This window comes from Bos taurus, chromosome 26 (genome assembly GCF_002263795.3).
Source record: "Bos taurus isolate L1 Dominette 01449 registration number 42190680 breed Hereford chromosome 26, ARS-UCD2.0, whole genome shotgun sequence".
Classification (NCBI taxonomy): Eukaryota; Metazoa; Chordata; class Mammalia; order Artiodactyla; family Bovidae; genus Bos; species Bos taurus.
In genome coordinates this window covers 46,094,185-46,119,937 of record NC_037353.1, presented here as the reverse complement: position 1 = coordinate 46,119,937, position 25,753 = coordinate 46,094,185, and the positions used below count along the sequence as shown (strand labels likewise).

Here is a 25,753-nt window from a genome sequence, read left to right as displayed (position 1 = left end):
TTTCTCTAATAATTAGTTATGTTGAGCATCTTTTCATATGACTATTATTAGCCATCTGTATGTCTTCTCTGGAAAAAATCTATTTGGGTCATCTGCCGTTTTAAAATTAGGTTGTCTTTTATTAATTAAAGCAAAAAAGCTAAAGTAGTCAAGACAGTGAGGAATTCGATAAGGGACAGAATAGACAGACCAGCTACAACCCAAATACACAGATTCACCTGAGGTCTGACAAGCGGGCCTCAGCGATGCTGTGGGGAAAAATCATCCTGAATTGGAACTATAGGGAGAAAATCAGTTCCAGGTTGATTGTAAAATGTTTGTCTAAATGTAAAAGCTGGACAATTAGGCTTTAGAAGAGAACATGGGAAAATATCTTCATGATTGCAGAGTAGATAAAACATGAAACACCACCTGTAAAGGAAAAGATTGTTCAACTGGATTCTTTTTAAATTAAATTGAAATTGAAAACTCTTGAGCATCAAAAGACACCATGTAAGATAATGAAAGGCAAGCCATAGAGTGGCAGATGATAACTGCGATGGATAAATAGATCAAGGGATTTGTATCCAGTATTGACTATATAAAGAATTTCTATCACTTATTAAGAATAAACAACCCAATTTTTAAAGGGCCAAAGACTTGAACAGGTCCTTCATCAAAGAGCATATCCAATGGCCAACAAATATTTGAAAAAGTTCTTAATACCATTAATCATCAGGGAAATGCAAATTAAAACTGCGGTGAGTCATGCACTAATGGCTAAAATGAAGTAGACACGATCAAGTGTTGACGAGGACTTGGAGCGGTTGGAATGCTTATACATTGCTCGTGGGAGGATGAGCTAGGCAGGATGACTTTGGAAAATTCTTGACTGTAGATAACTAGCACTGCACATGTGCGTGTCCTGTGACCAAGTGATTCAGGTCTTATGTATATTCCCAGCAGGACTGTGTGCCTCTCTGTCCTGGAAGACCTTTATGACAATATCCACAACATGATCTTGTTCATAACAGGGATAAGTTATGGATAAACAGGTATATGTTATGGAGTGACATGGATAAACATATTGTGGCAGTAAAAAGGAGCAAACTGCTGTCACTCATGGCAAGATGGTGAGCATAAAGTGGAGGCAGAGAAACCAAATACCAAGAGTACACACTGCATGCTTCCATTATACACCCTTCCAAACAGGCAAACAGATTACTGGTTCCGGCTGAGGTCACAATGACTGACACGGGGTGGAGAACAAAGAGGGGATGGCATGAGGGAAGCTCACACTTTTTAAAAATCAGTGTGGTGATTGTCCAGGTGTGTTCACTTTGTAAAAATTATCAAGCTCTACATTTGTGGTTCCTGGAGAAGGGCATGGCAACCCACTCCAGCATTGGAGAGCAGAGCCTGGCGGGCTATAGTCCATGGGGTTGCACAGAGTTGGACACGACTGAAGCGACTTAGCGTGTATGTGTGCACATTTGTGATTAGTCCTTTTCTGCGTGAATGTGTCACCTTTCAGTTAAAAGGAATTGAAGTTGTTTGATTCATAGGAGAAAAGACTGGGCTGCTTGATTCTTGTCTTTAAGCGAATACAGAATTTTATTTAAAATAAGGAAGGGTACCTCCCTGTTGGTCCAATGGTTAAGACACCATACTTCCACTACAGGGGCACAAGTTTGATCCCTGGTCAGGGAACTAAGATCCCACATGCCACACAGCACGGCCATAAAATAGGAATAAATAAAGTAAGGACGATGTCTAGCCTGTATCCAGGTAAGTGGAAAATTTGGCCAGGCAGACAGGAGGACTTGTTAAGAATGAGGGTGATTCCAGCACAACAGTGATTTGCAGGGAGGTAGGAGTCCACAGTACTCTTGCCTGGAAAATCCCATGGACGGAGGGGCCTGGTAGGCTGCAGTCCATGGGGTTGCTAGGAGTCGGACACGACTGAGCGACTTCACTATCACTTTTCACTTTCATGCATTGGAGAAGGAAATGGCAACCCACTCCAGTGTTCTTGCCTGGAGAACCCCAGGGACGGCGGGGCCTGGCGGGCTGCCGCCTATGGGCTCGCACAGAGTCGGACACCACTGAAGCGACTTAGCAGCAGCAGCAGCAGCAGCAGGAATCCACTTAGAATCTTCAAGAAGGAAACAGTGTCCTAGCACTAAAAAGCTTCCACATCAAAGTCAGGAGCAAAGCTTGATAAAATAACATAATGCATTGATTCTAAGATGCACACTTTGTCACATTTTAACATTTCTGAAGCCTCAATGCATCGTATAGTCTATAGCACTTTGCAGTTAATGGTAGTGTCTTTCTTTGGTCCAGAAAATAATGGTGCATCAATATAAGATTGTGAGATTGATAGGCACCTTCAGTTTGATGAAATATGGTAATAAAACCCCTTGCAGCTTCAAGATTCCCTTCTGAGCCTCATAGTGAGGATGTTTATTCCCTTAGGAAGGCATTTTCTATCCCCCTGAGGGTTGTTCCCCTAGCAGGTCAGAAGGGGCATCATCCATTATGGGCCACTCAATAAATATTAAGCATCAACTGTGGCCCACAGCCAGTTCTGAATAGAAATTGGCATACGTTAACATTTATTGCTCATGGATTTTGTGACTGATGAGCTCCGTCCACCCCCCTCTCGTTCACTGTATAATCCACGTTTGTAATGGCAAATCCAAAGTAGGGCAGAGAGGCTGTGCTAGATGATGCTTTTCTCTGTAAAGATAAAGAGGAGGATGAGAAAGCAGATTAGACTTGGCAGAGAGAGAGGAACCCAGGACACAGATAAGGACAAAGGTCTTAATACCCAGGCTCCTTGCCCTGGCAAAGACCACAGGAGTCATCAAGCCAATGAGGCACGGCGCTGGGGGATGCTTTTCTTGCAGGGAATGAAGCGAGGGGCTTGTATATCGGTGTGCATGTTGATACCCAGAGACTGAATGTTCAACCATGAAAGAATACACCTGCAAAGAAGACTGGCCCGGGACTGGAGGAGTATCAGAGCCTGTGCCTGGATGACTTGACCCAACGGCTTGGAAGAAGCCAAACCAGCTATCTGGGTGCAAGGCACAGCATCTCGTGTAGGTATCTAGGTCAGTGGTGTTGTTTTGCAGTGGTGCTTGTTCTTGCCAGTCTGTAAGCAGAACATGCTTTTCATCGGCGCCCTGGGAAAAGAAGTGGGGATCAAGCACTGGTCTTATTACTCTCCCTGGTTGGAGATCAGATGGGAAGAAATGCCCCAGCTTGTCTCATTTGGGCTGGGTGTAAGTGTATAATTTGGGGAAGTTAAAGAGGAGGCAACTCAAAGAAAATCAATCCGGCAGATGAGAGAGATTTGTACAGTTTAGTTGTGTATAGTGTGTTTTACTTTGTCCCTCTTTGGGTTATGAGAATCAGGAGACAGTTTCTCTTGGTAGGAATTAAGTCAGTTTGATTTTCTGACAGCAAATGGTGCCCAGTGGATTTAGCAGATACACAGTCCAGGGATCTAAGTCTCCCGTTGTCTTTCAAGGTAGATGAAATAGCACCAGTCAGGCAGTGGAGGGGCAGAAAGCAAGATGCCAGGTCACGTATCAAGGTTTTGGCCCCACTTTGCTGGAGCACTAAGGTCACTGGATCAAGGAGGGAGGGCTTGATGCTATTTTTCTTTCTGCCTGAGATTCAGTTAGGAGGAGACAATCAAAGAGCAAGGGTCAAAAGTTTTGTTTTTCAAGTGGCCACAAGCTTGACTTGCACCATGAATGGCCATTAATTAAGGAGATGGATTGTACAGACCAGAAGGACAAGGCTCAAATATCCCAGAGCCCTGACCTGACCTTCAAAGTTAAGTTTGTGGACAAGGAGCCCCTACACTGCTGAGCAAGGGATGATGGAAGTTGCCAGGGGGTTCACGCAGCATGATGGCCCTTGTGCCTTCACCCACGTCTACAAGGCTTCCTGCCTCTTGAAATCCTCTCAAGTCTCAGCTTCTGTTCCACCACCTGTCTGGACAAATGCCGTCTGGATGTCTGGCTCTCCAGAGACTCAGTGGGATGGGCGGAATTGTATTTGAATGATTACTTCCTATGCCTTATCCCCCACCTAGGTGAGCCCTGAAAACCTTTCCCCTCAGACAGCTAGACGTGGGTCACCTACTGCTTGATGAAGGAGGGTCGCTGCAGAAACAGAAGCAGAGATGGTGGCCAGTGCTTCATTATTAAGCTTAGCAGCCATTGGTTTAAGTGCAAAGCAGGCAGATTTGAATGCATATTGGCAGAACTAGTTTATTCCGCCCCCAGAAGAGATAAAAGGCTCACAGGCTTGGGAGGAGGATACAGTCAGACAAGAATGGCAGAGGATCAAGAGGTTATCAGCTTCAGCCTGATCTCAAGCACCAGCAGTAGGGGACCTACGTGTCAACTGTCCAGCAAGAATATGCTCACTCGTGCCCCGAGACATTGCTCAGCCCTCCATCCAGCCATCCCAGAGGATAACCCCCCTGTCCAATGGTCCAGGTCACTCAGAAGCACCCAAGCACTGAGGCCAAGATCTCAGGCACCAATAAAGACAGCGGTGCCCTAATGGGAGGTGCCCAGCACATGGCCAAGTTGGGACCAGATGAAAACTGGGGATTCCGTGAAGCTGGAACAACAAAATAGACATGCGGTATACCTAAAGCCTAATCTTGGCATTCTTCAGACTTTTCTCTGCTTCTCTACTCTCATAATGCCTTCTCTCCTCTTATGGCAGATACAATGATATGAGTAGAGACTGTATCTCTCCCAGTGGGGACAGAGCGTATTTTACTCATCTCTGAGTCTTCACAATACCTAATAATCATAGATGCTGATAAAAGATATTTGCTGAGTAACTAAAAGAAACCTTAAGCAGATTTCATTAGAGAATGAAATGTAAGGAAATTAAGAGTCAGATCATTGTATTTAGACTTATATTTTTATGGCCTTGATTCAAGTGCATCTTCTTTCATGGGTAAGAGTAACTGAAGTCATGTTATGAAATATTACTAATAAGTATAATAACTTGGACTTAGATATTTTAAATCTTCTCCACAGCTTGTTCAACAGAAGAGATGTATTTTACTGGCTTCAGGTGCTCACAAGATACCTGGGTTTATTTGTGATAGATTCCCATCGCCTCCAATGAAACATGCCTCCCTCCAGCCATGCCCTTGGGTAGCTCCTCCCAGCTGACTCTAGGCTGGGCCTTGTGACTTGATTTGGACAATGGAGTGCCAGCGGCCTCAATGCAAGCAGAAACTTGGAAAGTCCTGTGAGCAGGACTGGCTCCCTCCAGTTTCTGGGAACCTTTGTGCCTCCATGTGGATGAGAGAGCACATGGAGGGGGCCCCACGGTCCCAGGTAAGAGCCCAGATGCGTCAGTGACACTCTTCTAGACCATCTAGCCTCAGCCAGCTGACTGGAGCAGAAGTGACATCCAGCCAGTGCACAAAATCATGGGAAACAGTAAATGCCTGTGATTTCAGGGTTTCGTGATACTAAGTGCTAACTGAGCCCAGAACCTGGTGTAGAAAAAAGTATTTCTGCGCTGTATTTCACAGATGATCTCAGACTTTCTCCAAGTACATAAATCTATCAAACAGAAGATGAAGCCCCTCCTCTTTCTGATCCTCTGTCATCATGCCTTCTGAGGAACAGTGCCCGTTGGGGCTGGTACTCTTTGTTGACTGGTGTTAAAAGGTTGACCTGAGGATAGAAAACCATGGAAAGGTCTTAGCCCTGGCCCAGGACCCACCTTCAGAATGGGACAGCTAGTTTTCTCATTTAATTTCCAGTGTCCCATGCCCACCCTGAATGACACCGTCAATCCACAGAAGCGGGAAGGTCAGGGGTTATTTGGAATTACTAGCTCAGTGTTAGGCTGGAGGAGAACGTGTTACAGGCCCTGTGGACCCCTGCGGCCTCCCTGCAGCCTTGTCCTGTGCTTGTTCCTCTGTTTACCTGTTTGTTGTGTAGATTTGGCTGCACTGGTCTTCATTGCTGTGCTCAGGCTTCTCTAGCTGAGGCTCCTCTCTGGTTGTGGTGCGTGGGCTTCTCATCTCAGTGGCTTCTCCTGTTGCGGAGCATGGGTTCTACTGTGCCCAGCCTTCAGTAGTTGTGGCACATGGGCTCAGCTGCCCCGTGGCATGTGGGATCTTCCTGGGCCAGGGATCGATCCTGTATCCTCTGCATTGGCAGGCAGACTCCCTACCACTGGACCACTAGAGAAGCCCCTGTGTTTACTCTTGGCCTTATGATATTCTTGGGAGGTAATCGCCACATTTCATGAATGTTTTTATTCCCTTTTTAAATGGTGACCAGATAGCTTGAGTCCTGTCCTATCTCAGTGACCTTGAGTAAGTTGTTGAATTTCCGTGACCTTCTCTGTAAAGTGGGGACAGTAAGACCTTACTTCCTTAAATTTGGGCAGGGACTCACAGGGGCCCAGTGCAATGATCTCTGTGGTCTTATTCATCTTTCTCTCTGTCCCTAAAAGACATTCAGTCAGTCAGTTCAGTCACTCAGTCGTGTCCACCTCTTTGCGACCCCATGAATTGCAGCACGCCAGGCCTCCCTGTCCATCACCAACTCCCGGAGTTCACTCAAACTCACGTCCATTGAGTTGGTGATGCCATCCAGCCATCTCATCCTCTCTCATCCCCTTCTCCTCCTGCCCCCAATCCCTCCCAGCATCAGAGTTTTTTCCAGTGAGTCAACTCTTCACATGAGGTGGCCAAAGTATTGGAGTTTCAGCTTTAGCATCATTCCTTCCAAAGAACACCCAGGACTGATCTCCTTTAGAATGGACTGATTGGATCTCCTTGCAGTCTAAGGGACTCTCAAGAGTCTTCTCCAACACCACAGTTCAAAAGCATCAATTCTTCAACCCTCAGCTTTCTTTACAGTCCAACTCTCACCTCCATACATGACTACTGGAAAAACCATAGCCTTGACTGGACGGACCTTTGTTGGCAAAGTAATGTCTCTGCTTTTGAATATGCTATCTAGGTTGGTCATAACTTTCCTTCCAAGAAGTAAGTGTTTTTTAATTTCATGGCTGCAGTCACCATCTGCAGTGATTTTGGAGCCCCCCAAAATAAAGTCTGACAGTGTTTCCACTGTTTCCTCTCTGTTTCCCATGACATGATGGGACCAGATGCCATGATCTTCGTTTTCTGAATGTTGAGCTTTAAGCCTACTTTTTCACTCTCCACTTTCACTTTCCTCAAGAGGCTTTTTAGTTCCTCTTCACTTTCTGCCATAAGGGTGGTGTCATCTGCATATCTGAGGTTATTGATATTTCTCCTGGCAATCTTGATTCCAGCTTGTGCTTCTTCCAGTCCAGCGTTTCTCATGATGTATTCTGCATATAAGTTAAATAAGCAGGGTGACAATATACAGCCTTGACGAACTCCTTTTCCTATTTGGAACCGGTCTGTTGTTCCATGTCCAGTTCTAACTGTTGCTTCCTGACCTGCATATAGGTTTCTCAAGAGGCAGTTCAGGTGCTCTGGTATTCCCATCTCTTTCAGAATTTTCCACAGTTTATTGTGATCCACACAGTCAAAGGCTTTGGCATAGCCAATAAAGCAGAAATAGATGTTTTTCTGGAACTCTCTTGCTTTGTCGATGATCCAGCGGAGGTTGGCAGTTTGGTCTGGTTCCTCTGCCTTTTCTAAAACCAACTTGCACATTAGATGCACCCAAACTTGAACCTCCTCACAGTTATGCTGACTTACCTCCACACTGTGCTGCAGCTTTTAGGACCCACATGTGAGGAGATTAGACTTGTGATGGGACCACTAAATTAGCCCTTATAAGATGGGTATGAGCTTCAGTGGAACCCACGGTGTCCTGACTGCTTTTTGGGGGAGTATGGGGCGAGGCTGCCCTTTGCCCTTCCTGTACTAGTGAGAGGCCAGGTCATCATAGTTAGCAGCTTCTCATGGGGTCGCTCACGTGCTGTCCACTTGCATTCAAGAACAGACTAACAGGTGTGCTAGAGATGTGTTCCCCAGCCGCCCTTCAGTCTTTACTTGAAAGTCACATACTTGTGGATTTGATTTGTCCCGATGGAGATGTTACTGGTTTCCTTTTTAAGACTAAACCTGGCAAGAGTTAGTTTGTCTACAGTGATTCAAAGTAAAGGGAAGCTCTATGGAGAACTTGACTTTTAAGTTGCTTTATGTAATGCTTCAGATTTGAATTAGTCTTTGCAAACTTTCGTATAGGTGGATGAAACGTTCATCTGTAGCTTTGGCCTTTGGACATCATACAACTTGTGGCAAAGGATAGATAAGGCCAGTGCCCACTGATAACTTCTGTGCAAATAGTAAGGACTGTTTGCCTTCCTTTCAAGGTATGAAGAATGTACTCTTTGAATATTAATAATAATAAAGATGTATGGAATCCAGTATTTGGTCTGCCCCACCAGCCCCAGAATTCAAGGCTGACTCAGCTTCAGTATGTGATACAGTATTGCTGTGTCAAGGACAGCTTTCTTCTAAAAAACATCTGTTAGCATTTCCAACATGCTGCAAGCTGAGAAGTGTTAATTGACTGCTAATTATGAATAACACATAAGCAGCATATTCTTTTCTTTTTTGAAAAAGCCTAAATGTTGGCAGTCCTTCATAGAGGAGTTTCCAGAAAGAGATGCTTTTATATTTTAAGTATTTCTCACCTCAGACACTGAGGATTAGGTAGCTGGACCCAAGGAGTGAAAAGAATGGTTCACATGAATTGATTGGAAAACATGGCTGTCCACCTTCGAGGTCTTGAGATCTAGTTTTTGGCATTTCTACATCAAAATACACACCATTCAACTTTTTTTTCTGGCACCCCAAGAATTCTGAGCTTTACTGACAAATGGAAAAATGGGCTCTGGAAGTGTGTGTCACGTGTTCCTAAAGGGAGGGGTCTGTAGACAAAGCCCCTCTGACTGATGTTTCTCACAGGTGGTGATGTGTAGGGTCCCTTGTCTTTACTCTTTCGTTCTGTCTACTGGAACTTTCTCCAATGAAGGAAAAGTGTTACATCTGCTCCATCCAGTATGGTAGCCACCAGCCACAGGTGGCTATTGAACACTTGAAATGTGACTGGTGTGACTGATTTCATTTCACTTTAATTAATTTAAACTCGAATGGCCATCTAAGCTTAGTGCTTACCATATTGGACAGGACACTTCTATGCTCTAGAGCATGTAGAACTCATGCATTTGTAGAATTTATTTGAACTCTCAATTTGCTACTTGGGGCCACATCTATTCAGCACCCTTGAAACTTGGACTGAACTCCATAAATTGTGAGGTGCTGTGGAATCAGTTCAGAATAATCCCTTGTACATGTGATCACTCCAGTGGGGAGCTCGGATAGCTGGTTGAAGCTGCCTTCAACAACAATACCATCTCCTGGGATGGAGTGAGTACGCTGCTGCTGCTGCTGCTGCTAAGTCGCTTGAGTCGTGTCCGACTCTGTGTAGGATTATCGTAAAAATGACAGGTAATATGTGTTGGTGAGGGTGTGGAGAAATTGGAATCCTTTTACACTGGTGGTGGGAATGTAAAATGGTTCAGTTGCTTTAGAAAACAGTCTGGCATTTCCTCGAAAGATTAAACATAGAGTTGCTATATGACCCAGCAATCCCACCCAAGAGAAATGGAAACATATGTCCACATAAAGCCTGTACGCAAATGTTCACAGCAGCATTATTCATAATAGCCAAGAAATGGAAACAACCCAAATGTCCACCAACTGATGAACAAATCAGTAAAACATGGTGTATCCATCAAATGGAATATTATCTTGCAATAAAAAGAAATGAAGTACAGAGGCATGCTATAGCTTGGATGTCTTGAAAATATGCTAAATAAAAGAAGCTATCACAAAAGATCGCATGTTGTATTACTTCCATTTATATGATATTTCCAGAACAGGCAAACTTATAGACAGTGGTTGCCTGGTGCTGGGGAGTTGGAGGGAAAGAGGGAATGGCTGCCAGTGGGTATAGAGCTTCTTTTCAGGGTGATGAGAAAGTTCTAAAATGGATCGTGAATATGGGTGAACAACTATAAATATAGTAAAAAACTGATTTGTACACTTTCAGCGGGTGCGTTGTAGATGTGGGTGAATTATATTTTAATCAAGTTATGTTAAAAAAAATGAATGAAATTAAAAGGCAAATAGAAAAAAAATAAGGAAAAAAACTCAGAACAAATACAGAGACTTCCACCCCTTCCCCTGTGACAAGCACAAGTCTGGAGTGTGGAGCCCTAGGTGTGATTTCCAGGTGGGGCTTCCTCTGAGCTCTCCTCTCTGCTAACTTATTATGAGTCTCTTTTTCACTTATGAACTGTGTGTGTATGGAGGTTTGATTATAGCTGTGGATTAAAATAATGACTACAAGAGCCAATTAATCCCCATTCTAAAGTGTTCTGAAGCACTGGGTTTAATATATGGGCAGAGTGAAAATGGAAATTCATTTATCATTCTCACATCCAACAAATGTTTAATAAGTGCCCAGGATGCTCTTCAAGCCTGGAGGGTAGCAGTGAGCAGGACAGAAGTGGCCCCAGTCCTCCCAGGGCCATCCACGTCTGATGGCCATCCATGTCGAGACTTTGGGTTGGACCCGTGCAAGTCCATTGATCAAGGGCCTGGAAAGAGAGAGCACGTTCCTTCTGGGTAATTTTAGGAGGGTTTTAAAAAGGGGCCATCTACAAGATATGGCAGGGGATGGGGCAGAACCCTAGGACTTGTGTCAGCAGCTCCTTCTACTCGCACCAGAGGTGGTGACTTGAGACTGGATAATAGGTGGTAGGATGTGGGCGGCTGGGTGAAAGAACCACCTACAGGATGAGACGCAGCGGCTCATGGGAGGCCCAGGAAGAGGATCCAGGGAACAAATCCTGTCTTCGGCTCTTCTTATATCCTTTCTGGGGCCGCCTTTGGCAGCCCTGTTATGGTGCTCCATGCAGGCCAGCCTTCTGGGGCCAAGCACAGGTGGAGAAGTGTGGGGTAGCTCTGGAGAAGTGAGCAGGGGGTGTGCAGAGCAGGGGGACGCAGGCTGAGAAGGAGGCGCTGGCTTTATCAAAAACATCGTTAGGAGAAGCGGGCAATGTTTGTTCTGCTGTACTTGACGAGCATATAGTGGTGAAGGTACAGTGACTGCCAGTAGCGTTTGGTGCCCCTGCTTGGGTTCGTGTTAAAGTGTTAGCTGTTTTACCCACCATTACTTTTGTATCTTCCGTGCAAATGTCAACTCAGTGGGGAAGGCAAATAGCGTCTTGGTAACATTATAGAAATGTTATTTTGACACTGTGAAGCTTGGAAAGGATCACGAGGGCCCCCATACTTTAAGAATCACAATTTTAAGAGACGCTCACTTTTAAAAGTTTCCCCTTTAAGCCTTCTAGGTCATTTCCTTGACTACTCCAATGGGTATTGTCCCTGGTTATGTTCTTCATCATGTAATTGAATATGAGGTTTGGAAATGAAATCCAGGAGCTATATTGCTTCCTCTACATGCAGCAGGTTCATTGTGGAAATGCAGGGATATTCTTCAGCATTTGTGCAAATCATCCAAAAACAAACACCTCAACCAAGGTGTTTGACTACGCTAAAGCCTTTGACTCTGTGGATGACAACAAACTGTGGGAAATTCTTAAAGAGCTGGGAATACCAGACCACCTTACATGCACCCTGAGAAACCTATATGCAGGTCAAGGAGCAACAGTTGGAACTGGACATGGAACAAAAGACTGGTTCCAAGTTGGGAAGGGAGTACTTCAATGCTGTATATTGTCACCCTGCTTATTTAACTTCTATGCAGAGTACATCATGCGAAATGCCAGGCTGGATGAAGCACAAGCTGGAATCAAGATTGCCGGGAGAAATATCAATAATCTCAGATAAGCAGATGACACCACCATTATGGCAGAAAGTGAAGAAGAACTAAAGAGCCTCTTAATGAAAGTGAAAGAAGAGAGTGAAAAAGCTGGCTTAAAACTCAACATTCAAAAAACTAGGATTATGGCATCCAGTCCCATCACTTCATGGCAAATCAGTAGGGAAACAATGGACTTTATTTTCTTGGGCTCCAAAATCACTGCAGATGGTGACTGCAGCCACGAAATTAAAAGACACTTGGCTCCTTGAAAGAAAAGTAATGACAAGCCAAGACAACATATTAAAAACCGGAGACCTTATTTGTCGACAAAGGTCTATCTAGTCTAAGCTGTGTTTTTTCCAGTAGTCATGTATGGATGTGAGAGCTGGGCAATAAAAAAGGTAGAATGCCAAAGAATTGATGCCTTCGAACTGTGGTGTTGGAGAAGACTCTTGAGAGTCCCTTGGACAGCAAAGAGGTCAAACCAGTCCATCCTAAAGGAAATCAACTCTGAATATTCACTGGAAGGACAATGTTGAAGCTGAAGGTCCAATCTTTTGGCCACCTGATATGAAGAGCTGACTCATTGGAAAAGACCCTGATGCTGGGAAAGACTGAAGACAGGAGGAGAAGGAGACGACAGAGGATGAGAGGGTTGGATGGCATCACTGACTCAATGGACATGAATTTGAGCAAACTCAAGGAGATGGTGAAGGACAGGGAAGTTTGGCGTGCTGCAATCCACAGGGTTCCAAAGAGTCAGACACGAATGAGTGGCTGAAGAATAACCACCACCATTAAGACAGCTACATGACTGAACCAGATTCAATCAAAGGCTGAGCAGTTCTTGGTTCTGCTTCCGTCCATACCCCACCCCCAAATCCTAGGATTATTATGCTGCTGATCTGTATCCTAACAGCAAATCATTAGAACCCTTCAATGTTTCTTGGAAGTGGACTATGATAGGTGGAATGTTGAACCTCTTTTGCTTTTCTGGCAGTACGTTATATGATTTTACCTGCCAAGAAAGCTGGTATTGGAGAGTTCACTCCAGAAAAGCCTTAACAAATAGCCCGGATGACCTGTAGCATCTTTATAGTATTCAAGGAGCAGAAGAGAAGAGGGGTAGTCACCAACCAATGTGAGGTACCCTCGCAGCCCCTGGTAGAACCAGACTGACCCATGGTGTGAATCACAGGAAAGTGATTCAGTTATATGCATCAGTTCAGTTCAGTTCAGTTCAGTCGCTCAGTCATGTCCAACTCTTTGTGACCCCATGAATCACAGCACGCCAGGCACCCCTGTCCATCACCAGCTCCTGGAGTTTACTCAAACTCATGTCCATCGAGTTGGTGATGCCATCCAGCCATCTCATCCTCTGTCATCCCCTTCTCCTCCTGCCCCCAATCCCTCCCACCATCAGGGTCTTTTCCAATGAGTCAACTCTTCGCATAAGGTGGCCGAAGTACTGGAGTTTCAGCTTTAGCATCAGTCCTTCCAATGAACACCCAAGACTGATCTCCTTTAGAATGGACTGGTTGGATCTCCTTGCAGTCCAAGGGACTCTCAAGAGTCTTCTCCAACACCACAGTTCAAAAGCATCAATTCTTCGGCGCTCAGCCTTCTTCACAGTCCAACTCTCACATCCATACATGACCACTGGAAAAACCATAGCCTTGACTAGATGGACCTTTGTTGGCAAAGTAATGTCTCTGCTTTTTAATATACTATCTAGGTTGGTCATAACTTTCCTTCCAAGGAGTAAACGTCTTTTAATTTTATGGCTGCTGTCACCATCTGCAGTGGAGCCCCCCAAAAATAAAGTCTGACACTGTTTCCACTGTTTCCCCATCTATTTCCCATGAAGTGATGGGACCAGATGCCATGGTATTAGTTTTCTGAATGTTGATATGTATATATATATGTATGTGTGTGTGTGTGTGTGTGTGTGTATATATATATACACATACAGATTCAGATTCTTTTTCTTTATAGGTTATTAGATTCTTTTTCTTTATAGGTTATTTTCAGATTCTTTTTCTTTATAGGTTATTAGAAAATACTGAGTATCGTTTCTTGTCCTGGACAGTAGTCAAAGGACATTCTTTTCATCGTAACAGCAGCACAATCCCTGATGGCCATTCTCTTGTCCTGACAGTTGCTTTATATACTGCATGCAGAACTCCTGGGAATCCATGGGCCCTCGGGGCATGCTGGGATAGTATTCACATATTCCAGCTACAGAGCTTCCCAGGTGGCATTAGTGGTAAAGAACTGCCTGCCAATCAGGAGAAGTAAGAAACTCAGTTTTGATCCCTGGGCCGGGAAGATCCCCTGGACAAGGACATGGCAACCCACTCCAGAATTCTTACCTGGAGGGTCCCATGGACAGAGCAGCCTGGTGGGCTACAGCACATAGGGTCGCAAAGAGTCGGACACAACTGAGTGACCGAGCACTTACTCATTCACTCACTCCAACCCCAAAGTGCATTACTTCTGAATCACTAGCCTGTAATTTAAACTATTTCTTCCACTTAATTTCAGGGTTACTTATTTGGGTCTCAACAGTGGCCATCTTCTACTTTAATTCATGCGTGGACTTTTAAAATTTAGTTAGAGAAAGTAATTTAAGAAATACTGCAATTGAATATAGTTATTATTAGTGGTCATAATAGTAGTAGTTGTAGTATTTTTTTCTTTTTCCCTTGTTTCCTCCAATAGTTCTGTTTCTGGAAGAGCCACCTTGTCTGGGTCTCTGGTGGTTCCTCCACCCTGGGGGTGTCAGGTCCCCTAACCCCAGGCTCTGATCCTTCTCAGGCTCTGGGTCCAGTTTCAGAGGCAGTGATGTCACACCTGGCAGGATGCTCAGCCTCTACTTTGGAGAGCATGTGTGGTCAAGGCCCCCGCAGGATACCAGGACACCTTTCTCCTCGGCCACGAAGGCTCCTGGGCCAGGGTTTGGGGGCTGCATCCCATCTTTCACACCGTCCTGTATGTTCTCAGGACCACTCACACAGCCTGTTCCCACCAGGGTCCCAGGGGTCACCAAGGGGTGGCTCTTTTGCAGGACTAGTGGGACCCGCTTTGGAGTCCTCTGCAGCCAGCCTCCAGAGGGAACTGAGTTCCCCTTGGTAGCTGCAGGCCCGCCCCGTCCACTCCCCACTGGTCCAGGGCTGTCCTCTCTGAAGAGGGACCTGGGCTGGGAGGGGAGAGTATCGGAGTCAGAGGAATCCACCCCCATGCCCGCATCGCCTCTGCTGGGTGTGTGCGCTCCTGGGAGGTGCTCGCCGCCATCCGTATTCATGACTTGGCCCACGTTCTGTCTTTACTTAGAATAAATATGAAGCCATTTTTCAGAATGAAGTTTCATGGTTTTATTTTTCCCCCACCTTAGTTACAAGGTTAAAAATGGCCATTCGGTGATCAGCATGACTGAAGACACCAAGGAACATCCATTTGAAAAGCGAGTTCTTAATACATACAATCCATTTTATTCTAAAATATCTTTCCCAGAGAGTTTTGTCTTTTTTTTTTCCCCTGAGCTTTCCTGGTGTGGCACTGGATCAAAAGGGTACTGGGGTGAAATGTCTACATTTTATGCAGGTGCTATGTGACCAAGTCCCAAGATCCATTAATGGAAAAATATGCATACCTCTTGTGCCTTATTATGAAAATATGCCTTATCTTACCTGATTAAACTGTCAGCTCTTATTAAAATGGATCCGTGTAGCTAAAGAAATTCAAGCTTGGTGGAACTTGCAGAGAGGCGTAGATAAATTGTTACTGCAGTAAAATCTGTGTCTATTATCAGAACTTTAGCCTTTCTGACCCTTAGGGTGTTGCGCGATGTGGTAAAAACCGGTAGTCTTAACTCTTTGGCTTCTGGGGGAAAAATTCTGAAATGAACTTTGCTAGTGGTCTGGGAGAGGGGAGGTGCCACGCCTGCCTTTGCGTTCCTGTGTTTTGTAGATTATCTTCTCAGACCTGAGAGATGAGGTTCTCCCTGTAGATGAAAGACTTTTTGCTTATGCAATTTTCTCTCTTTTAAAAAAGTGCATTTATATGTATGGGTTTGTACTTTTTCCCTTCAATCAAAGATCAAATCTGAGAAAGGAAATGAAGGTTCGAGATAGCCAAACAATTCAGACAAAAATATTGGATAAATTACCTGAAGGCTGGTTTTTTTTTTTTTTTTTTTTCTTTATGAAAATGTGGCACAGGCGAGGACTCCCGGGTGACTTGGGGGCTTGTATTTCCTCCTGTGGCACCATTTTATTTAGGAGTCGAGGGACAATCAGGTTAAGGCCAGCCAGGCTACCACCAGAGTTGCTGAGAGAGGCCAGAGGGATTCGCCCAGTTTGCATTTTGGGAAGGAGGCTGGCTGGCTCTGGGAGTGTCCTGTGATGACGGGAGGAAATAAAAACATCTTGAAGAAACTGAACACCATGGAGAGCCAGGTTCAGGGGACAGGAACATGAGCATTCCTTCTCTAGATATCCATCTCATCTATCAGGACCATTTCAGCCTTTGTACTGGCTCACCCCGGACAAGCGTGCGTCTTCCTTCATCTCTGAACCCAGCAGGGAAGGTGGCTACCAGGCAGCCTCTGATGTCGGCTTCCTTGTCTCCATCCTGTGCTTATGGTTATTTCCACACCCAGCAGAAGCTTTCCCCAAATCCAAATATTTGTGTGGTGTCAACCACACTTCTCTGACTGCCTTTTAGGCCTGGGAGTGGTATATGAATCCTTTCATGGATAAGATGTAGATCTAGAAACACTTCCCAGGGCTGTTTTCATGACTTTAAACATATGAACAGATTTCACCTTTGCACTAACCTAGGAGCTAAGTGCAACAATCACCCCTTTTGCAGAGAGGGAAACTAAGGCACAGAGGGCTGCAGCAGCCCTCCTAAGGTCACACAGCTACCAGGTGGGGGCAGCCTGGAGTCAAACCCAGGAATTCTGTCTTATCCAAGACATCGGAGGACACAGACGACGCCCAGCTCTGTACTCCGGGCTGGAGCTTTCCTTGGGTTTCTAAAACGTGACTGATGTAAAGCGCTGTCTGCTCCCCTACAGCCTGCCCGTGTTCTCGTGTCTGTCTGCCTCTCTCTCCTGCTCAGCCTCCTTACTTTGTCTCTCTCCCCATTTGCTACTCTGCTGCTGCTGCCTTATTCATATCACCAATTGTCGGTTATTCTGAAATTTGAAAACCGCCCATCTGAAATAGATTTCAAGAACAGGCTGAACAAACATCATCATATTTCACCAAATCCAAGATCCACTGATTGTTAAGATCCATCCTTGTCTCTACATGCCACCGCGTGTGTGCGTTTAGTCGCTCAGTCACGTCCGACTCTTTTCGACCCCATGGACTGTAGCCCGCCAGGCTCCTCTGTTCATGGGATTCTCCAGGCAAGAGTACTGGAGTGGGTTGCCAGTTCCTTCTCTATTATGTGCCACTAAAAATGATCAAAGAAAAAACCCCAAACCTGCCAATTACACTGTGACACACCATGTCGTGTGTATCCCGACTTCGGAGGGGTTAAATCGCTGCCAGAAGCAGGGGACATTGGCTTACAGATCAAATTCAAAGCGCTCGTCCTGTTATGGGCTCTTACCAAACTGCAAAACACCAGACTGGGAGCTTGGCACTGTTCCCTCCCTCCAGGGGCTGTGTGCTCCTGAGACTCTGCTGTGTGCCGGAGCGAAGCGTCTCAGAGCAGGGGCTCTGCAGCAGGACCAGCCGGGTGGAGAGGCAGGCAAGAGAGCCCCCTTACAGCCGGGTGACCTCAGGTCTCACGCCCTTGCTTGCTCTCCCGTGTGGGTCCAAGGTGAGACACTCCATGTAAAGCACCGGGCTGGAGTGCAGCGACTGCACACTGAGTGTTAGCTTTCCTTACTATCATGGTCATCATTACGCTCTCGTGGTTTCTTCACCCAAGTGGAGGCTCTGAGGTTAGGGAAGAATGCACTGGCGGTGCACCTAGCTCCCTCGCTGTAGCTCAGAGCCCAGGAGAGGGTGATGCCTCAGCTTAGCGATGTCATTCATCACAAGGGCTCATCCTGAAACATGAGCCAACAGTTCAGGGACCGTTCTCCCTGCGCCGGTCTGTGGGCCTCACCTGGAGGAGCTCCGTGCTCTCAGGTGGGTGGGGGCTGGCTGTAGAGAGACGTTTGCATGGTAACAAGAAGGAGGGCTCTTTGCCTAGCCCTGCTTTTGCTGAATGCCTGGGACTTGCTTGGTGTTCATTCATTCTATGGGGCAGTTTGAGGATTTAGAGATGTGACTACTTCCATGCAAGAGAGCTAGTAGGTAAGGCAATCTTAGGATGTTTTCCTGCTTCCTGACAACATGGGGGGCAGGCACAGGGCAGGTCACACTCCCTGAGTGCCCTGGCTTTGTGAGATGTCCTCGTGGGTCTGTGTGGTAAGAGCATTAAATCGTAGAACTTTATCCAGTCTCTGAATTCCGGGATGTAACTAGGAAAATCACCTCATTCTATTAAAATTTTTAGGAAGTCATTAAGATCAAATAAGATAATTGGTGCATAAGTACAGTAAAATTGCAAGAAGCCAGAATAGCTGGTTATTTCAGGTCAGGCTTCATTTATGGTGGTTTTGGGGGGAAAAATGAAGATAAGTAAAACAGCCCTGTCTTCTGTGTCCCTTAATTAACGAAAGATATTGCAGTTATTCCCTGGTGGCTCAGACGGTAAAGAATCCGCCTGCAATGCGGGAGAGCTGGGTTTGATACCTGGGTTGGGAAGACCTCCTGGAGGAGGGCATGGCAACCCACTCCAGTATTCTTGTCTGGAGAATCCACATGGACAGAGGAGCCTCGTGGACTATAGTCTATAGTGTCACAAAGAGTTGAATACGACTGAATGACTAAGCACACACTGCAGTTAAGAGGGCTTCTTTGGTGGCTCAGATGGTAAAGAATCCACCTGCAATGCAGAAAACCTGGGTTCAATCCCTGGGTTGGGAAGATCCCCTGGAGTAGGAAATGGCAACCCATTCCAGTAGTCTTGCCTGAAGAATTCCATGGACAGAGGAGCCTGGCGGGCTACAGTCCATTGGGTTGCAAAGAGTCAGACACGACTGAGTGACTAACATACACACACACACGTTGTAGTTAAACACAGACATGCAGGAACACATGAACCTCCCCCCCCAACACGCACACACAGAATCTTTTAGTGTGTAACTGGACCTGCAAAACATCTTGTAAATTTTCCGGTTTGAGAAGGAGGATTTAGTTATCTTGTTGGTTTGAAATTCAGGGCATCAGTGAGATGGGTTTTCCCTAGGTGGGGCGTGGGGGTGCTTCTCACTCTCCTGGTGCCTCCAGAGTCTGCACATGCATGCTCGGCTTTTACTTACTTGTGTTTGCTTTGCTCTGGTTGCCACGTGGACGCCCTGAACTTCTCACTGCATCCACCTTTTGTTTCGGAGCATCTCCTCCCTGCACATGGCACAGGGTTCTGCACACTCCAGGGCTCAGTGGGTGTTTTTGTTGGACCGGCGATGAGAAGAGATTTTCCATAGCATCTCCCAGAGGAAGATGGGACCCGCCCAGCTCTGAATCCCTGCATTCCACACACTCGTTTGGTGGGGAGCTGACCACCTATCGGCCCTCTTGGCGACAAGGAAGTCATGCATCCGCACTCTAACCCCCATGGGAGCCAGGTTCCCGCTCACTGAGCTGTTTCTGTGATTTAATCTAAATAGTTGGCTTGTGGTGGCCAATAGGAAATTTCTTGGGGAAAATGAGAGGCAGTATGTCTTAGAACTTAAGAAATGTCTCACCAGTGAAATGGTGAGAAGTAAACGGGGTTCTCTTCCTCCTCCTGTGTTTCCCATCCATTACGAAGCTTTGTTCCAAGAATGAAAACAAACACTCAATGCTTTCTTGGTTGGAAAAAACGAGCCACGCATAACTCTAACCTAGTGCATTCTCTATTTCCTCCTAAGAAACACTTAGTGTTTGTTGCACGAGGAAAGAAAACAGCACTTTAATTAATATGAACAATCAGAAGGGGATTAGTGCCCCAATCCCCTATTACCAGCTTTGCTAATCCACCGCTAATTGTGCACACAACTCTGAGTGAAGCCCTTAAGACCCTACAGAGCAGAGGAGGCAGCCGGAGGGTGGCTGTTCTCCCCAGTGTCTTGGGCGGGGGGTGACTTGGGCCCTGTCCAGGCTCTGTTTCCTAGTCTTTCCCGTGGTTCTGCCCATCCACCCATTAACAGCTCCACGAGCTGCTTCTAGCCTTGCTTTCTCATGAGGAGAGCGCCAAGGCGCCTGGCACCTTATCTCTGTGGTGCACAGAGAGTTCTGCTTGTTGGGTGGGGGGATCTTACCAAAAGGCGCAGAGACGGGGGAAACGTGAAGCAGGCTGAAGCTACAGCCCAGTGACCCCAACAGAAATGTCTTGGAGTGTCTAAGTTATCAACAAAACAGCAACTAGAAGTTTGCCTTCGGGTGTGTGTAAAGGTTTGTTTAGAAGATAGAGCAAAGTTGAATTATAGACAATGACAAGCCAGAAAATCCTTCATCATTTAGTGTGCTAGGGGAGGAAGGGAGGGAGGGAGAGAAAGGGAGAGACAGAGAAGGAGAAGGAGGAGGGAAGGAAGGAAAGATGGGAGGGAGGCAGATAAGGAAGGAAGCATGCAGGCTTAGTTGCTCAGTTGTGTCTCTTTGCAGCCCTTTGGGCTCTAGCTCACCAGGCTCCTCTGTCCATGGAACTTTTCAGACAATTACACTGGAGTGGGTCTGAATACTTCAGACAAGAACACTGAAGTGCCATTTCTTCCTCCAGGCGATTCTCCCAACCCAGGGATCAAACCTGAGTCTCCTGTGCCTCCTGCATTACCTGCTGAGACACTGGGGAAGCTCTAAGGAAGGAAAGAGGAAGGGAAAGCAGCAGGTCTGTTTTGTTTTCTCTCTCCCGACCCCGGTGCCAGAGATGGGAACATCGCCTTGTAAACTCGTGACTACTTTTGCTCACTTTTGACAGCCTGCTTAGATCAGTTCAGAAGTGCTGCCACTGAATAAGCCCATCCGTGAGCTGATGATTGCTCCCACCTAAAGACCAGCTCACATGCCAACGGCAGATGAAACAGTGCACAGAAAGAGTAGCTTAATTACAGGTCGGGAAGAAGAAGACATAGAAAATGTGTAAGAACCGAGGAGCCTGCAGGCAAGGGGCGTGGAGCCATACAGGTGTGATGGATGCTTAAATCATAACCTGTTGGGTGGCAGAGCGGGAGGACAAGGCAGGTTTTGTTCTAAATATCTGCTTCCAGTGGATTTGGTGTTCAAAGGCATTAATTCCCAGATGGTCAGATTATAGGATGTTCAAAAAAAGAAAGATGTTGAGAAGATATTTGCTGTTTCTTTCTTTCCACTAAGAAAAGCCCATCAGATGCAATTACTCACCTGGGTTTATAGCCCACTGCACAGGAGGGCCAGAGGCTGGCTCTGCTGGATCTGTTGTCTCAGTGCCAAAGCTGCTGGGGAATAGAGGGGTGTGAGCGATGCTCACTATGTGTGGGGCCATCTCTGCCACTGGTTGCTGAGGAGGCAGGAGTACCATGAGCTAGTCCTCGGGGGTCTCTAGGGGGCTGGGACTGTTTACAAAAGAGTGAGTCACGCAGCTCTCCGTCTTCCTCTCGTGCTGTGTCTCTCCTGCGTCCTGTTTTGACATTTGCAGCGATGACTCGGTTGACACAGACAGATACCAGTCAGATTTTTGCAAGGAATTCCTTCTGTGCCAGATGACAAAATCCAAAACGAAGGGTAGAAGCTAAGGAGATGGCTTTTCACAGGGAAAATTAGAGTCGTTTCCCCACCTCCAGTCGGCCCTTCAGTTCTGTCGGTTCTATTGATAGAGTCACATGAGGCTCTCTCATCTGCTCACGTCTCCCTCCCCTGTGACCATCACAACCCCAGCCACTGTCCCCTTGGGTCTCCCAGTTGGCCTCTCCTCCAAACTTTGCCCCTTTCCAGATGACTCTCTTTCCAGCAACTGGCTGTCTTTTAAATATGCACATCTGAGCAAGTGCGTCAGCTGCTCCTCTTCTGCGGCCCTTAGAACAAATCCACGGAGAAGGCAGTGGCACCCTACTCCAGTACTCTTGCCTGGAAAATCCCATGGACGGAGGAGCCTGGTAGGCTGCAGTCCATGGGGTCTCGAAGAGTCAGACATGACTGAGTGACTTCACTTTCATTTTTCACTTTCATGCATTGGAGAAGGAAATGGCAACCTGCTCCAGTGTTCTTGCCTAGAGAATCCCAGGGATGAGGGAGTCTGGTGGGCCGCCGTCTATGGGGTCGCACAGAATTGGACACGACTGAATCGACTTAGCAGCAGCAGCCACAGAACAAATCCAGGCTAAATAGCATGCTTCCCGAGATGCAAGGTGTCTGGCACCCAGCCTCCATGATCCTCCCTCCTCTGCCCTAGCCAGGCAGGTCCTCAAGTATACTGCATTCTCTTACCTCCAGACATGGGAATACGCACACCCCTCAGGCCTGAACAGCCACTGGCTCCTTTTTATTGCCCAGTAGTACTCCATTGCCTGGAGACTACACTGTGTGAGTAACGCAGTTATGAACTTTCTCATGCAAATCTTATCACAATAGATGTTATTTCTTTATGGGTAAATCTCTAGGATTGGAATTTCTGGGTTGTGTAGTAAACCTATGTTTCACCTTATAAAAAATGCCCAAAGTGCTTTTTTCCAAAGTGAACTGTGCGGTATACAAAAGTTCAGATTTCTCCACATCCTTGTCTACTTGGTATTGTCAGTTTAAGCTATTTTTATAGGGTGTTTAATGATATCTCATTGTGGTTGTGTATTTTCGTTCATGTCTTAAAACTGAGTTGCCTGTGTTCTTAGTGAGTTGCAAAGCTCTGTATAACACAGGCACAAGCCCTTTGCTGGATGGATATAGTGCACATATTTTCTTCCAGTCAGTGGTTTCCTTGTTCATTTTCTTAATGGTATTTTTCAAAGAGCAGATTTTCATTTTGATGAAGTCTAGTTATCGATTTTTTTCTTTTGTGGTCAGTGTTTTTGGCATTTTTTGACTACGAAATCTTTGCTACCTCAAGGCACAAGGATTTTCTCTTGTGTTTAATTCTGTAAGTTTTATAGTTTTAAGCTTTTACCTTCAGGCCAATGATCCATTTCAAATTAACTTCTATGTGTGATGTGAGATAAGGGTTGAAGTCCATGTTTTTCCTAAATGGATAGTCCAGTAAGCTTGAGGATTCCCAGCGCCCAAGGTCAGGAGCCACTCATCCCTGGAAAGGGGTACCTAGAGAGGTCCTCTGCCAAACCCAGCCACACCCCTCCACTTTTCTCTCTGCCTTCACTGATGGGTCTTCTGCATCAGGTTTCATTTGAACAAAGGCTTCCACATCTAACAAGGTTAGAATTCTGCCTAAGCTCTAAGTGGCAAGATGGGGACCCTGGGCCCAGGGAAAGCTACACGGGGCCCAGATGAATCCTGCCAGACCTGGGGCAGGTGTCCTCCTGCCTGTCCTGAGCATTCCCCACCCCCTGCCCCTCCCTCAGCCCCTCACACTGCTTCTGGTTGAGAGTGTCTGCAAAAACCCTTCGTTGCAGTTTCCCTTTTCAGCATTTTAAACAAGGAATATTGGCAACCCACACAGCTAAATAATTTAGATACTCTTTTCCTGATTCTGTCACTTGCAGGGGAGATAAAAGATGGCTTTGTCAGAAGGGGTGGCGGTTGTCCAAAGGCGATGCAGGCATATTCCGACTCTCAGTGGAAGAGCCCGATCTATCAGTCAGTGCGGAGCACAGGCCAGCTTCCTGGACATCAGCTAGGACTCCCCCCACCCCCCGCCTTTCTGAAATGCGCCCTGATGTTCTAATGATCTGCAAAGACTGTCTTCTTGCCACTGAACTAATAACTGTGAGTGCAGGTGGAACGCAGATGGGCTGAATTCCATGGCTCGAGAGCAAGGCCAGGAGTTCCTGAGTCCTTCAAGAGGGCCTTTTGACGGCACACTGGAGCATGGACATACTCTTTTGCAGCCCACTCTCTGCAGATCATCCCCCTCCGGCCCCAGAAGCCCCTGTTGCCAAGTCATCAGTGATGCCCATCCTGTCTCCACCCACCATGCCCCCCACTCAGGAGCAGCCGAGTCGGTGGGTCACTTTCTCATTCTGAACCCTTTCCCGCTCTAGCCTTCAAGCCACTCAGTCACCTGCTGTTCCTTTTGTTTCTCTGTTCATGGCCCTGCCCCTTTCCCCAAACACCACCTCTAGGGGTGCCCCTGGCCTCCAGCCTCTCCTCCACCTCCTTGTCTCTGCAGGACCATTGTCTCGCCCCATAGTGTGGGTGCCATCCAGGGGCTTCAGTGGCCTCTCTCACATCTTCCATCTGACCTTGTCCTGGGTCCACATCCTCTCAGATGACTTTCCGCTTGCCCCTCCTCTAGGGTGGCAACTCACACTGGCACCACTGCTGATTTCCCCTCCAAATCTTGCCATGCTCCCTGCCTTCCACCAGTCTGACTCATTGGAAAAAGCTTCCGGCAGGAAAGCTCTTTATGTAGGAGGTTCCTTTTGTCTTGTCGCTTTAGCAAAACTATATTGTAACTAACCATGACCAGACGCCCTCATGCTCTCTCTACTCATCTCCTACCTGAGCACAACTTTCAAATCTTTTGATCACACAGAGCCTTGCTTAACCTCTTAGTTCTCTCTGTAGACCAAAGAAGTAGAAATGAAGAATAAGTAATTATTGTTCCCTAGCTTGGCCCTCAGTAATCTCACAAACCGTGTGAACACTATAGCATCTGAAGAAAGATCCTGAGAAGTTGACCCGCCTGCATGCAGCAGAAAGTGTAAGGAGCCTGGTCCTATCTCCATGATGAACTGAGGTGACTGACTTCTCCTTTTCCCTTTAAAAACATTCATGCCTGAGGAGAATCCTGGGAGCTGGTTTGGGGACCCAAGTCCGCATTCTTCCCAGAATGCCAGCTTTCTGATTAAAAGCAACATTTTCTGTTTCTACCAACACTTGCCTCTCGAGTATTGATTTTTGAGCAGTGAGCCGCTGGGCCTGAGTTCGGTAACAGCCTTTCAACTGTGAAACCATCTTCCATCCAGTTGCTCAGGCCTTCACCCACAGGTTTTTAGTTGACCATTCTCTTCTGCCACATCCCACATTGAATGTATCTGTTCGTGTGTGTTCAGTTGTTCAGTCATGTCTGACTGTTTGTGACCCCATGGACTGTAGCCCTCCAGGCTCTTCTGTCCGTGGGATTATCCCAGCAAGAATACTGGAGTGGGTTGCCATTTCCTCCTCCAGGGGATCTTCCTGATGCAGGGATCAAACCTATGTGTCCCGCAGCTCCTGCATTGGCAGGTGGATTTTTTACCCCTGAGCCTCCTGGGAAGCCTGAATGCATTTGTAAGTTCTGCCAAATCCTCCTTCAGAAACAGATCTTAACACCGACCACTTTATATATTTTCCAGTGCCACTCCCTTTGTCAAACCATGTTCCCCCACCTCTCCTTAGGGCTTGAACATGCTCCTGTGAGCCTGTCCTGCTCCCCCTGCCCAGACAGACCATCCTCATCACAAGCCTGCCGCCTCCCCTCCCCCTCTGAGAACCCCCTAGGTCTTCCCATTTCACTTTGCATACAGTCCATCCCTCTGGGCATGCTCCAGCCTGCCTTCCGCCCCCTCTCTGTTCACTGCTCCCTGGCCTGCTCTGCCTCCTCGCCTCTTGCACTTGGAAAGCTCTTCTCTCGGGACTTTCGCTCTGGGTGACCCTCTTGACCCCTACTCTGTGTCTGCCACGGCTGTCCTCACC

The 25,753-nt window shown here is 46.6% G+C and overlaps 1 protein-coding gene across 7 annotated transcripts in view; it reads left to right on the top strand.

The window, feature by feature from the left end:
- The window catches only part of C26H10orf90 (chromosome 26 C10orf90 homolog), a 393,139-nt gene that overhangs the window by 211,527 nt on the left and 155,859 nt on the right, over positions 1–25,753 (top strand). The window lies entirely within an intron of this gene.